Source organism: Anguilla anguilla, chromosome 8, assembly GCF_013347855.1.
Source record: "Anguilla anguilla isolate fAngAng1 chromosome 8, fAngAng1.pri, whole genome shotgun sequence".
Classification (NCBI taxonomy): domain Eukaryota; kingdom Metazoa; phylum Chordata; class Actinopteri; order Anguilliformes; family Anguillidae; genus Anguilla; species Anguilla anguilla.
Window position 1 is genome coordinate 45,859,449 of NC_049208.1, and position 11,956 is coordinate 45,871,404.

Genomic DNA, 11,956 nt, shown 5'->3' on the forward strand with positions numbered 1-11,956 from the left:
AATAAGTGTATCATCCTGGGATTTTAAGTACACTAAAGTTTGAGAGAATTTCACCTACTGAACAATCTCATCCAGTGTACTCAACAAGTATGCTCAACAGTAGGCAAGTGCGCTGCTTTGGACACGGCCCAGGACAAAAGGTTGTGACGCTGCGGTGCATGCTGGGAAGTTTGCGGCTGATTCCGTCCCTCCCTCTGCGAGTAGTGTGAAATAACAGCGCGTACCAGCAGGGGGCATCCTAAGCATGGTACGCCACAGAGTTGGGTAATTACTGTAACATAAAAAAATGACTGTGGTGTAGTGCAAGGGAGCAGTTTGGGCGGTGCTTCCATTTGAAGTTGGGAACTAAACCACAACACTTCACAGCAGGATTGAACCCAGGCCTCATGCCATGTAAACGAATAAAAATGCTGTTCTATACAGATGCGGAAGAGCTTTCCCTTACTTTCTCAAGACTCGTACCCATGCTCTCACTTGCTCTCATTCTCTATTGAGAAGTCCAACAGCGGGAGAAGTTTTGCGAATGTTTTTGTGTAACATTTAGTTGGGTGGCGGTGTAATGGGTAAGGGGCTGGGTTTGTAACTGAAAGGTTGCAGGTTCAATTCTGAGATAGGACACTGCCGCTGTACCCTTGAGCAAGGTAGTTAACCTGCATTGCTTCAGTATATATCCAAGTGTATAAATGGATGCAATGTGAATACTATGTAAAAAGTTATGTAAGTCATGCTGGATAAGAGCGTCTGCTAAATGCCTGTAATGTAATATAGTCACATTTCAGAGGACTAAAGGTGAGAGTTCTGGCTTTGAGGATAGTTACTGATAGGGTGACGCACCAGGGGGTCAGGGGTCATGGTTTTGATTCTGAGGGCGGAAATGCCCCTGTGTTTGTGGTGAGGAGGCTCCCCCCCCCCATCTCCCCACCATACAAGAGGAAGAAGAGATAAAGAAGCGAGAGAGTGCAGGTATGTGGGACTTTACCTGCATTGGAAACCTCAGGCAGCCACCTGGAGCCTCTGGAGGGTCTGTGTAGGGACTGCTGATCCTGATGTCAGAGACTCGGTGCTGGAGCTCTCAAAATGAGCTCCGTGATTAAATAATCCCCATCGGTGAAGATGCTGAAAGCTTGAATATGAATGTAAAAAAAAAAAACAATAAAAAAAACATGTATTTTGCAGATAACTTCTTTTAAGAGGTTATGGTTACAGGAAAAAAAAGGCCGTGTCTGGAGAAGTAAAGAGAAAATCGCCGTGTTCTTTCGTACGCGGTTCATCATCTTTTTGTCAGTCCATTACTCGGTGAATTGATTGAAAATCGTACGCGCTGCACTTACATAATCGGTTTTAATACCGCCGTCTGGTGCCGCTCATGGCGGGTGTGAATAATCTGCTGTTCTTGTTTCGTGCGTTCGTTAATTTATTTATTTTAAAAGATCGCAATCAGCTGGCACGTAGGCCGCATGGCTGTTGACTCAGTTTCTGTTCTCAAAAGCAGCAGGGTTTCTGTGATTAGGGTAGATAAACTGCTTAAAGCCAGGCCTTCTCGACATCATATTGATGACATACAGTAACATCTCGGGAGAGAAGCTCACTAGACCTCCGTAACTGCTCAGTTTGTGATCTTCAGTTTGGAACCCCAGCCTACGCCACACTTCCCACCTAAAAACTCTTCACGAGTCCCTCAGGCCGACTCCCTTGCCTTAGACACTCAAGTTGAATATTTGAGTATTTTAAATTTTTTTTAAATTAATATTTTAATTTTTATTTGAATATTTTAAAAGAAAACATAGTAATGTTCAACTGTTAGTTTACAAAATTTGTTTTTGCTTCCTAGTTTCGTTAGTTCCGTCTGTTTGCGCTATAGCGGCCATATTAACAGTATGCCTTAGATGAGGCCCAAGTATTTGTCCAGACGAGGCTGTCGCTGTGCTTTAGTGATCCTACTGAGACGGCACTACTAACCGCTAAGTGATCATGCAGCTTTGAAAACATCTTGTAAGAGCGCCCCCTCTGGCCAAATGTGGTGCCTGCAGTCAGACTGCAGCAGCTGCACATTTGGTCCTCCTCCCTGAACATGATGACTGCTCAGTGACTGCAGCCAATGGGGGGCATCGCTCGGCAGCACTTGTTCATTTTTGCTTTTCTTTTTTAAATGAAGATGAATTTGGCGGAAGACCTCGCAGCAATGATACGGGCCAATGACAACGAGCGGGAATTTAACATTTGCAGAAAGGGAGGACAACTCTGGGATAAAGGCAAGCTTTCAGCAACTGGTTACTGAAGAGGGACGGCACAATACTGGAAAAACTGTCTCGTCAACTGTCAACCCTAACTGTGACGTAAACAGACTGAGTTAACCCCTATATAGCTCAGGTTTTACCCGGTTTTACACTGGCTGCGTCCTAGTCAGCAAGAAAACGTTCACTTCTCAACCAAGGGTATCCGGGTTTTCATCTGAACACCTGGGCGGCATTTCACCAACTTTTCACCACAATAATGTTCTCTGGGGATTGTTGGCAAGCATGGATCACTGAACCGGCCCATTGGGCCCGGGGGTCAGGGGTCGGGGGGACCCTCATGGGCCCGCACAAACCCCACTGCGGAATATGTGCTACTTTTTCTGTAATGGAGAGGCCCTAGAGGCCCTCGGACTCATGATACGTCTTCGTCTGTTGGCCATTCAGTCGGTTTGCCTACAACCCAGCTGGCAAGTATAAAATGGCCGGCATTTGGCCTTCTGCAGGCAGGGCTGCTGGTCCACCAGCAGCAGTCAAGAATGGTGCTGCGGTTAGCTCTATCGCCTCGCAAGAAGGAGGTTCCAGGTTTGAGCCTCAGCTGACTAGAACTTCTCTGTGTGGAGTTTGCATCTTCTACCCGTGTTTTTCATGGGCTTCCCCCCTCAGTCCAAACACATGTAGGCTGCAGGGCTCACTTGCAGAAGAGACGTCTCAATGTGGCTACCCTGGTTAAATGAAGGTTAAATAAAAATAAATGAAATAAGATGAGGATCGGCTGTTAGGAGAAGGCAGGATGGCTGGTGATAGCTGGTCTTGCCGCCGGTGGGCCGCCGCAGTGCCGATTGCCAAAATGGCGACTTGCTGACGCCCGTTGACGGGGCCCTCTGACAGGCTATGGTTTGCTGAGAGCAGCCCGGCGACTGTTGGCTTTTTGGAGATATGGCCCGGTGCGTGGCTGCTGTTCAGGAGGGCTCACAGCACTTCAGTGTAGGGCAGGGGCGTCAAACTCCAGTCCCGGGGGTCGTAGTGTTTTTAGGCTTTCAATAAGCGATCATTTAAGGCTTTGAGAATGCCGTTTGAGCTCCTCAGGCAATCAACAGCTGACTGAACTGATGCTGAATTACACCAAAAACCAGTGGACTCTGTGGCCCCCCAGGACTGGGGTCTGACACCTGTGGTGTAGGTCTTTCAACTTTCAAACTTTGCTTTTGCTTCCTGGTTCCGTTTTCGCTATGGCCTGGGGCACAGCCAGGACCTAAAAAATACATGCCGAGGTCAAGAGACTTGGCTGGACTGGGGTGGGATGAGGTGGTGAGTTATACTGGGTTTTGTTCTTTTTTACTTTTAATTTAGTCATTGCTTGACAATGAGATTTTGGGGTGTAAGTGCTTGTATATGTGCTTCCAGATTAAGCCTAAATTTGAGGAAATTAAAGGCCAATCATTCCCCTCCTTGATGTTCTCACTGAAGAATTAAACGAAGTATAGGCTTTGAAAATGGACATTGATAAAGTATACAGAGGACATGGTAAACATGGCCTCAGCTACGGCCGCCATGTTATCAGTATGCTCTGAGTGTCTCCCCACCCAAACATACAGCTCAGTTTAATTAATTTGATCATTTAGGCAGTCAAAGGCTTGGTCTTATGGCTTAAAAGCATTTCCCTAAATTTAGCTTTTGAGACCCGTTTCCTTTGTTTTAACACTCCGCTAAGACAAAAACTAAAAATGTCCATTTTTTTATTTCAGGATTAAGGTGAAAGAAAAGGATGTTTTATGTATTGGAATTGTCATTAAGTTTGATAAACGATATAAATGATGCAGTCTATAGGATGGCACATTTACTATCTGTATGAATGATCTACTCCACATATGAAACATTCAGCACGTTTCAAATATGAAAGCAGGACTAGCTAACATTTGCACATATTTAAACATGCTAATTGTTTTTTTAACCCTTTAAGGAGTGCGGTCACAAATATGTGATCAGAATGTTCTTAACTGAACATTCTAATGCTGATGTATCAAGCACTTCTGGTAATCAAAAGAGTTTTAGAGCACTGAGTTTTTGAGAAAGAATAGCAAAAAAAAAACAAACATCTTCAATGGCTTAAACCTGTGAAATGTTCCCGATTGTGGTGGAAATGTACAATCCTCTTTGTTAATTGTGCCATCAAAAAAATTTAATTTGGCTGACACAGGGGCTGTTAAATCTGATGTGTTTAATGTTGAATTTGGCACAGCTCAGCTGAAATCAGAAGCTCGTTCTGTTGGTGACGAAGAACGTTTGAGCAGAAAAAGCAGCAGAAAGCAGATGGGGGAATGCTAATTGGGCGATTATGTCTGAGAAATGGATGTGTCGGTTAGGCCTGTTGCCCGTGTGCAACACACAGAGGAGCCGTTCGCAAACCAGCCAGCGTTACGTTTCGAAAGGATTTTTAACGAACGGATGCTGACGATTCTGGACCCCCTCCATTCTTCAGGCTGTCTACAGCTGACTGTAAGCCCCGCCCACAACTTCGCCTGACCATTCTGTAAAGCATATTCCCCCATCTCAGGCACGAGGACCTGGAAACCTGAAAGGTTGCGGGTTCGAATCTTACCCTGGGCGGGGCCGTCATTGGTCCCCCGCTTAGGGCACTTCACACAGGTCGCTCCGATGGAGAGCGAGCCTTTAGGGCCTGTGAGGTTCGTTTGAGCGACCGTGGTCACACTGAACCAGACTGCCTGTAAAGAAAGATATCAGGCCTCTAACGTCCACACGCTTCATTACATCACATTACATTACATTTACCTGGCAGACGCTTTTATCCAAAGTGATGCTTCAAAGGTGCCAGCTCTAAAACAGAGACTGCACTGAACGCACGGTTCCATCGTGACCGCCATTACCTGGAGAGCGTAGACACAACCCAGTCAGACTCAATTAATCGCTTCCCGATTCCCTTTGTTCGGATTAAGTCTCATTCCTGGTTTCATTCATTTAGGGGACAGGTGTTGTAAATTAACACCAATTTGAAACGCTGTGGTACAGCCAACGCGCCCGATAACTGTGAATTACAAATCCATTATGTCAAGACGCATTTGTGTCTACCCCTAATAAAGAAAAAAACACACAAATGAATTAAAAAATGAAATGAAACACTGAGAGTCATCGGCAGAGAGAGGGTGTGTGTTTTGAGGAGCGGCTGATTCGTGATGAAGATCACGGCGCCTGCCCCCGTCTCGCACTTACTTACGACGTTAGGGTTCCTCTCCGCGTGACGCGGGCGCGTTTGATTGATGTCGGGGCGCACCTGTCAGGGCCTCCCCCCCGCGGCTGCTTCGGGGGACACTTCGCCGGGTCGGAGTCAACGGGGGGGCCCCCGCTGTCACTCTGTCATCAACCTGGGGGGCCAGGACCCCCCACAGAGCACTGAAGAGTAGCTCAGAGTGGGGGAGTGGTAGGGAAAGAGGCAGAGGGAGAGAGAGATAAAAGGAGAGGCAGGGTAATCTACAGGGCAGCGAGTGGAATGGGTTCAGCATTACCTCCTATCAATCTTTAATCCTTATCTCTCTATTTCACATCCTTTGGGGGTGACTGGCTGTACTCTTCCTACCCAGTCATGTCTCCCCATTGCAATGCCTGTCTGTGCTGCCTGTCAGTTCTACCTGCCCGTACTGCCTGCCTGTACTGTCTGTCTGCTCTGTCTGTCAGTTCTGCCTGCCTGTACTGTCCGTCTGTGCTGCCTGTCAGTTCTACCTGTCCGTACTGCCTGAATTTACTGTCTGTCTGCTCTGTCTGTCAGTTCTGCCTGCCCATACTGTCTGTCAGTACTGCCAGTCTGTACTGTCCGTCAGTTCTGCCTGCCTGTACTGTCTGTCTGTACTGCCTGTCTGTATTTCCTGTCAGTACTGCTTTCCTGTACTGCACCCCAGAGGTGGAACAATCTCCTCACCAACGTCAAAACAGCAGAATCACTGACCGTCTCCAAACGCAGACAGACATCTTGACTCCCCTCCCAACCCCACCCTCTAGCACTCAGGTCTTATGTTACCATTCATAGTTTTCTTTATACTTTCTATCATCTTTGGCTTTTTGATGAACTCTGTCTGTACGTGTGTGAGGTCTGCATTATGCTTCTTGGTTAGCACGATTGCCTACATTTAGTGCTTCAGTGCAGTTTAATGCGATCGCTTGTCTGGTAGTGTTAGTAGCCAGTTCTGGTGCTACTGCTTTTATATCTCAACGGTGGTTATGCTCTCTTACAGGGTCTGCTAAATTAATGCAATACAGTTTATTCTAATGACAGGGAGGGAGGGAGGAAAAGAGGGAAAGAGAGTGTGTGAAGAAGAGAGGAGGCATAGGGAGAGAAAGGTGGAGAGGGGAGGAGAGAGATGGAGTGAAGGGAGGGCATGAGAGGGACAAGAAGAAGGGAGGGGGAGGGGGAGGGAGAGAGAGCGCTTTTCATTTTTTATATTATTTTTCTAATGTTCACCAGAACAGCAGCCCTGTTTTTGAAACACGGAGGAGAGATGGAAGGATTGAAAAGGCACAGGCTGTACTAGAAGAAGGGGGGTGTGTGCCAGGTTGCAGGCCTCCTGTTTTATTAAAACCTGTTCTCTTTAACGCCGTCGCACAGGTTCTTAAAAGCAGTCGGCAGATTCTCGTGATTCGCTGTTAGCTGCAAACGCGGTCAGCTCTCTCCAGCCTAAACGAGATTATGGTCTGTCAGGCCTAAACCGTGCTCCCCTGGGAACCTCTGTCACAGATGCATTCTTGGCTTAAAACAAGCTTTTAATTGCCAGCCCATTAGTAAAAGGAAAAAAAAATTGAAATGGAAATAGTTCAAATAAAATTTAAAAAAAAAAGTTTTGTTTCATCGTTATTCACGTGTGAGACCTGCTCCTACTGATAATATTGTTACTGCAGCAGCCTTGTAAAGTGCCACCACATTCCAAATGACATCAGCAGGAGTGTGATGTGTTTCTGACAGCAGCGTTTCCACGGTACCCTCGCTTATTTGTCCCCAGTGCAATTCTGAACGTGAGCAATCAATCAAACCCGCGCCGCACTGTTTCAGTTTCACACTTTAATCGGGTTCCAAGGTGCGTGCCTGATGGCTTTGTGTACGTATGATTGTATGTGTGTTTGTGTTTGGTATTTGTGTCTATGTGTGTGAGCTTATGTGTACTGTGTGCATGTGTGTGTTAGTGTGTACTCTATGCAGTGTGTGTTAGTGTGTGCAGTGTGTAGTGTGTTAGTGTGAACTGTGTCTATGTGTGTGTGTTAGTGTGTACTGTACATAGTGTGTGAGCGTGTGCTGCGTGTAGTGTATTAATGTGTATGAATGTGTAGTGTTTGTTAGTGTGTATGTGTGTGATAGTGTGTACAGTATGTATGTGTGTTTGTGTTTGGTATTTGTGTCTATGTGTGTGAGCTTGTGTGTACTGTGTGCATGTGTGTGTTAGTGTGTACTCTATGCAGTGTGTGTTAGTGTGTGCAGTGTCTAGTGTGTTAGTGTGACCTGTGTCTATGTGTGTGTGTTAGTGTGTACTGTATGTTAGTGTGTGAGCGTGTGCTGCGTGTAGTGTATTAATGTGTATGAATGTGTAGTGTTTGTTAGTGTGTATGTGTGTGATAGTGTGTACAGTATGTATGTGTGTGTGTGTGTGTGAGTGTGTGTGAGTGTGTGTGTGTGTGTGTGTGTGTGTGTGTGGGGTGGGGGGGGGGGAGTTATTCGGAGGGGCGGAAATCGAATTCTCGACCTGGCCCCAGGGGAGAGCAGGGACCTCACTTTAACAGGTTTACAGGAGATGAAGACGGATGGAAGAAATCCTCAATTTCATCACGCCCGCCCCCCCCCCCCCCACCACCCCTCAACCCCCCATCACCCCCTCTAACCCCCCCACCCCCACCCCACTCCCCCCCGGCTGGTGCAGCAGGTTAAAGCCAGAACTGGGCAGATCTCTGGAGCTTCGCTGTACTGGTGGAACCGTTTTGGGACAGTACCACCGAGCAGCTCGGGACTCTGCTGTGTGCCTCCGAGCGATCGTAGGAGCGAGTCCACGCTCCGCGAGTGGGAGTGGGAAGGAGCCGGGAAAACTCCACGATCTGTCGTCTTCCGTCGGAATACTGACAGGAATAAGGAAAGACGGAAGGTGCATTTGAAACAGCTTTGCCCTGGTGATCAGTTGCGAGGGAATTGTCTTCTTGTACTTAAGTTTACATTCTGACATCCCTGCTGGTCCTCCACAGACCAGGGGGGTATTTCAAGAAGCAGGATTACTGAGTTAGCTGGATAACTGCACTGAGTAAAACCCAGAACCCTTCCTAATCTGCAACATGAACTGAAGTAAAAAGAACTGTTCCGGGTTTTACTCAGCTTTGTGAAACACCCCCCCCCCAGATCTTGTCCCACCATTTTTGGTTACCTGTTGATTGTAATTATGTCCTAACACACAAGCGATATGATCGTCAACAAGTTAAACATGCTCAACCTATGTGACTGTGGAAAAAGGAAATACAAGTCTGACGCGACTGAGAATATCCTTTAATAAAAGCAGGAAATAATAAATGCTGTGCCCTCCTCTATCAATCCAGGAGAGCACTGAAAAAATGGCAACGTTTTTACAAGGTCTTCTCCTTGATACAAAAAAACCAGTATATCTGCCAGCAATATTGCTTGGATGACAATTAACAATTGAAGGAATTTTTGGTGTTGGTGAAAATGACAAAATCACAGATTTTCATTTAGACAAAAGCTGTCTTAAATCTAAAATTATCTTGAATTTGTTTAGTCAATTTCCTCTCCAGGCAATTGGCCATGTTGAACTGGATAGGATTTGAGGGGGTTTCACACTGTTCAGTAGTCTCAGTATTGTTTTCTATTGCTCTGTGCGATTCTGCTTTCTGTTAAGGGCACTGTGCTAAATGGTAGCAATTAAAAAAAACACACACACACACCTTTCCTACCATCTTTCACTGACAAACACAAGTAGCGTGCCTATCACCGTGGCGATGGCGGCGTGAAATCGCCACAAGCCGCCGTTTCTGGCGTCTCCAGATAAGTCGGACTGGACAGCATCGCCTTGTCAAGGTGCATCCGCTAGGCATCCGCTCGGCTAACGAAACCCGCCGCGAGCGAAACCGACCATCGGTCTCCATCGGTTTATCCGTCATCCTTCTTTCCCTGTTCTCTCTTAGTTTTAGTTTTGCTAAAAACCATCCCTCCATTCCTCCATTCCTCTCTCCCTCCATTTTCTTTCATTTCACTTCTCTCTCTTTATTTCCTCCTCTAAGGCACTGTGCTTTTCTGGCTCTCTCTAATATTATTATTTCGTACTTTTTTTAAAAGCCAAGTGACAGGTGATGATTCCAAAAGTCTGAAAAAAGGTGAATCATCTGTTTGAAGGGTATTTTATAATGATGCAGAAAATTAGGTGCTACCAAGCGGTTAGGACCTCCAAACAAATATCTCAGTTGAGATACCAAACAAGGACTGATTCCAGTAAACTTGTTTTCTCTGTCCGTTCTGGAACATTCCCAGGTGTTGCCCATTGTACCATAACCAATAAGTCAATAAGGGTAAATATTCCCTCTAAACACAGAAAAGCACCTAATTAAGAAAAATTGACGACTTGTTAAAATTCTGGGATTGCAACTGTGGTTGTAACAAAAAAACACAGGGTCTAAGATTGGCAACCAGTGCCCTAAACGATTCAAAGTCAAAATGGCAAAGTCCAAACTTCCCTTTCTGGCTATTGCCTAAAGATAAGGACATTAAGAACTAAGGATATTCGAGGAGGAGAACAGGCGATTTGGCCCACCTACGCCTGTCTGGGTGTGCTAAAACGGGCAGTGAATGCCTGAGTCACGTCTTGGTTGATATCCAAACCTGGAGTCGGTGAGAAGGATCTGATATCAACTCAGTGGTGTGTTTTTCTGCGGCAGACGTACAGAAACCTTGACGCGGTACAGAGACGTTTCATTACCTCTCCCTGACAGAGCTCAGAGTGTGAAACCAAAATCCGCGCGGACAGAAAAGCGCTTTCAGGGCTGTAAAATGCGGGGAAAGGTAAGTTTTGGACACAGAAATTGGGACTTGAAGTTCGGGCAAGGGAGGCGATATCGAGAACTTTAGGAAAAAGTGTTTGGCTTTCTGTTATGAAAGGGGAAAGGCAGCCGTTGTGAAGGTGTGGCCCGAAGAATGCCCGCACATGAGGTGTTAGACCTGATGAGATGAGGCGTCTGAACGAATTTCAGTTTTTTTGCCGCTTGACTTTTCTCTCCTTCTCTCCATCTCTCTCTCCCTCTCTGTCTCTCTCTCCCTCTCACTCCGTCTCTCTCATCCTCTTCGTCTCTCTCTCTCTCCCCCTCTCTCTCTCTCTCTCTCTCTCTCTCTTTCTCTCTACAGTCTCTGATTTTCTGTAGAGCCGCAGTGTTTGCAGGTGCCGTCGAGACTCTATTTTGGGGCAGTTTCCATGGGAACCAGCTGTAACAGTAGAGTGGAAGGCTTGTCGTGGTTCAGATGGGGTTTTGTGTGTGTGTGGGGGGGGGGCATAGGTACCTTGTCAATCACAGTTTCTCCATTCTGAGGTCATGTGACCTCATGCCACCATCCGAGCGGACTTCCTTTTTGTTGATTGGTCGTGTCTGATCTCTCTCTGGAGAGTCTACTTGCAATTGGTGGGGAGGGTGTGACAAAACCATATCAGCCTCCCCGCCCCCTCATACATTTTCTTACCCCCCCCCCCCCCCATGTACAGGTACATTTCTTTCCTACTGTATTTTCACAGATAAGACTTCATTGGCTACCCGTGTTTTTTGAAGCATCCGTTGCTATGCTACAAGAGGGCTGCCGATGGGTTCTGATTGGTTGTCTCTGCATGAAGGCAAACAGGATGCAGGTATGAGCCAGTCAATTAAAAAAAAGTATTTCTTTTTATACAGAGGCATTCCGGTGCATTTCCACTACTGGACCGATCAATGTTTCTGCAGAGATTTAAACAAAGTGTGCACTGCCCCTGCCCTGCTCACTGTATATCTCCTACCCCAGCCTCCCCAAGATATTCACTTACATTTTCTTTTTGTACAGAGCTTTTCGCAGACATACTGTCACAAAGGTGCAATACAGAAAAATAGGAAAGGTAGGAGGCTGAACCGCCTTCAAAAAAAAAAAAACCAGCAAGTGAAATAACTAAACTCCCCAGAAGGAAGAAAAAAAGCTCAAATGGCAGTGAGGGAAAATTTCTGAAGAAATCTCAGAGGAAATCTCAGAGGAAATCTCAGGAGGAAATCTCAGAGGAAATCTCAGGAAGAAATCTCAGAGGAAATCTCACGAGGAAATCTCAGAGGAAATCTCAGGAAGAAATCTCAGGATGAGCTTGGCTACAGAGGGGAAGCTCGTCCTCCACTGTCTGGACCTGTGTCACAAGTTAAATTTAGGCTTAAGGGTAATAGGGAAGTACTGTGGAATCTATCAGAGGAAATAACTATAGTGGTGGGGGCGGATTATGTTAGTCTAGCACAGGGGTGTTATACTAAAATTCCCAGAGGGCTGCACTGTTTTTCAATCAGCTGCCAATTAAGTTCTTAAGAAAGAGGTGTTTGGGTTCCTTAAAGGGCGTTCACACAGTGAGCAACTCCTCAACTGAGTTGCCGGAAGTCCATTCATTCTCTATGTAGCTGAGCAACGCCGAGCAACACGAGCAACTGGGCAACCGAGCAACCAAACTGCCCGAAAA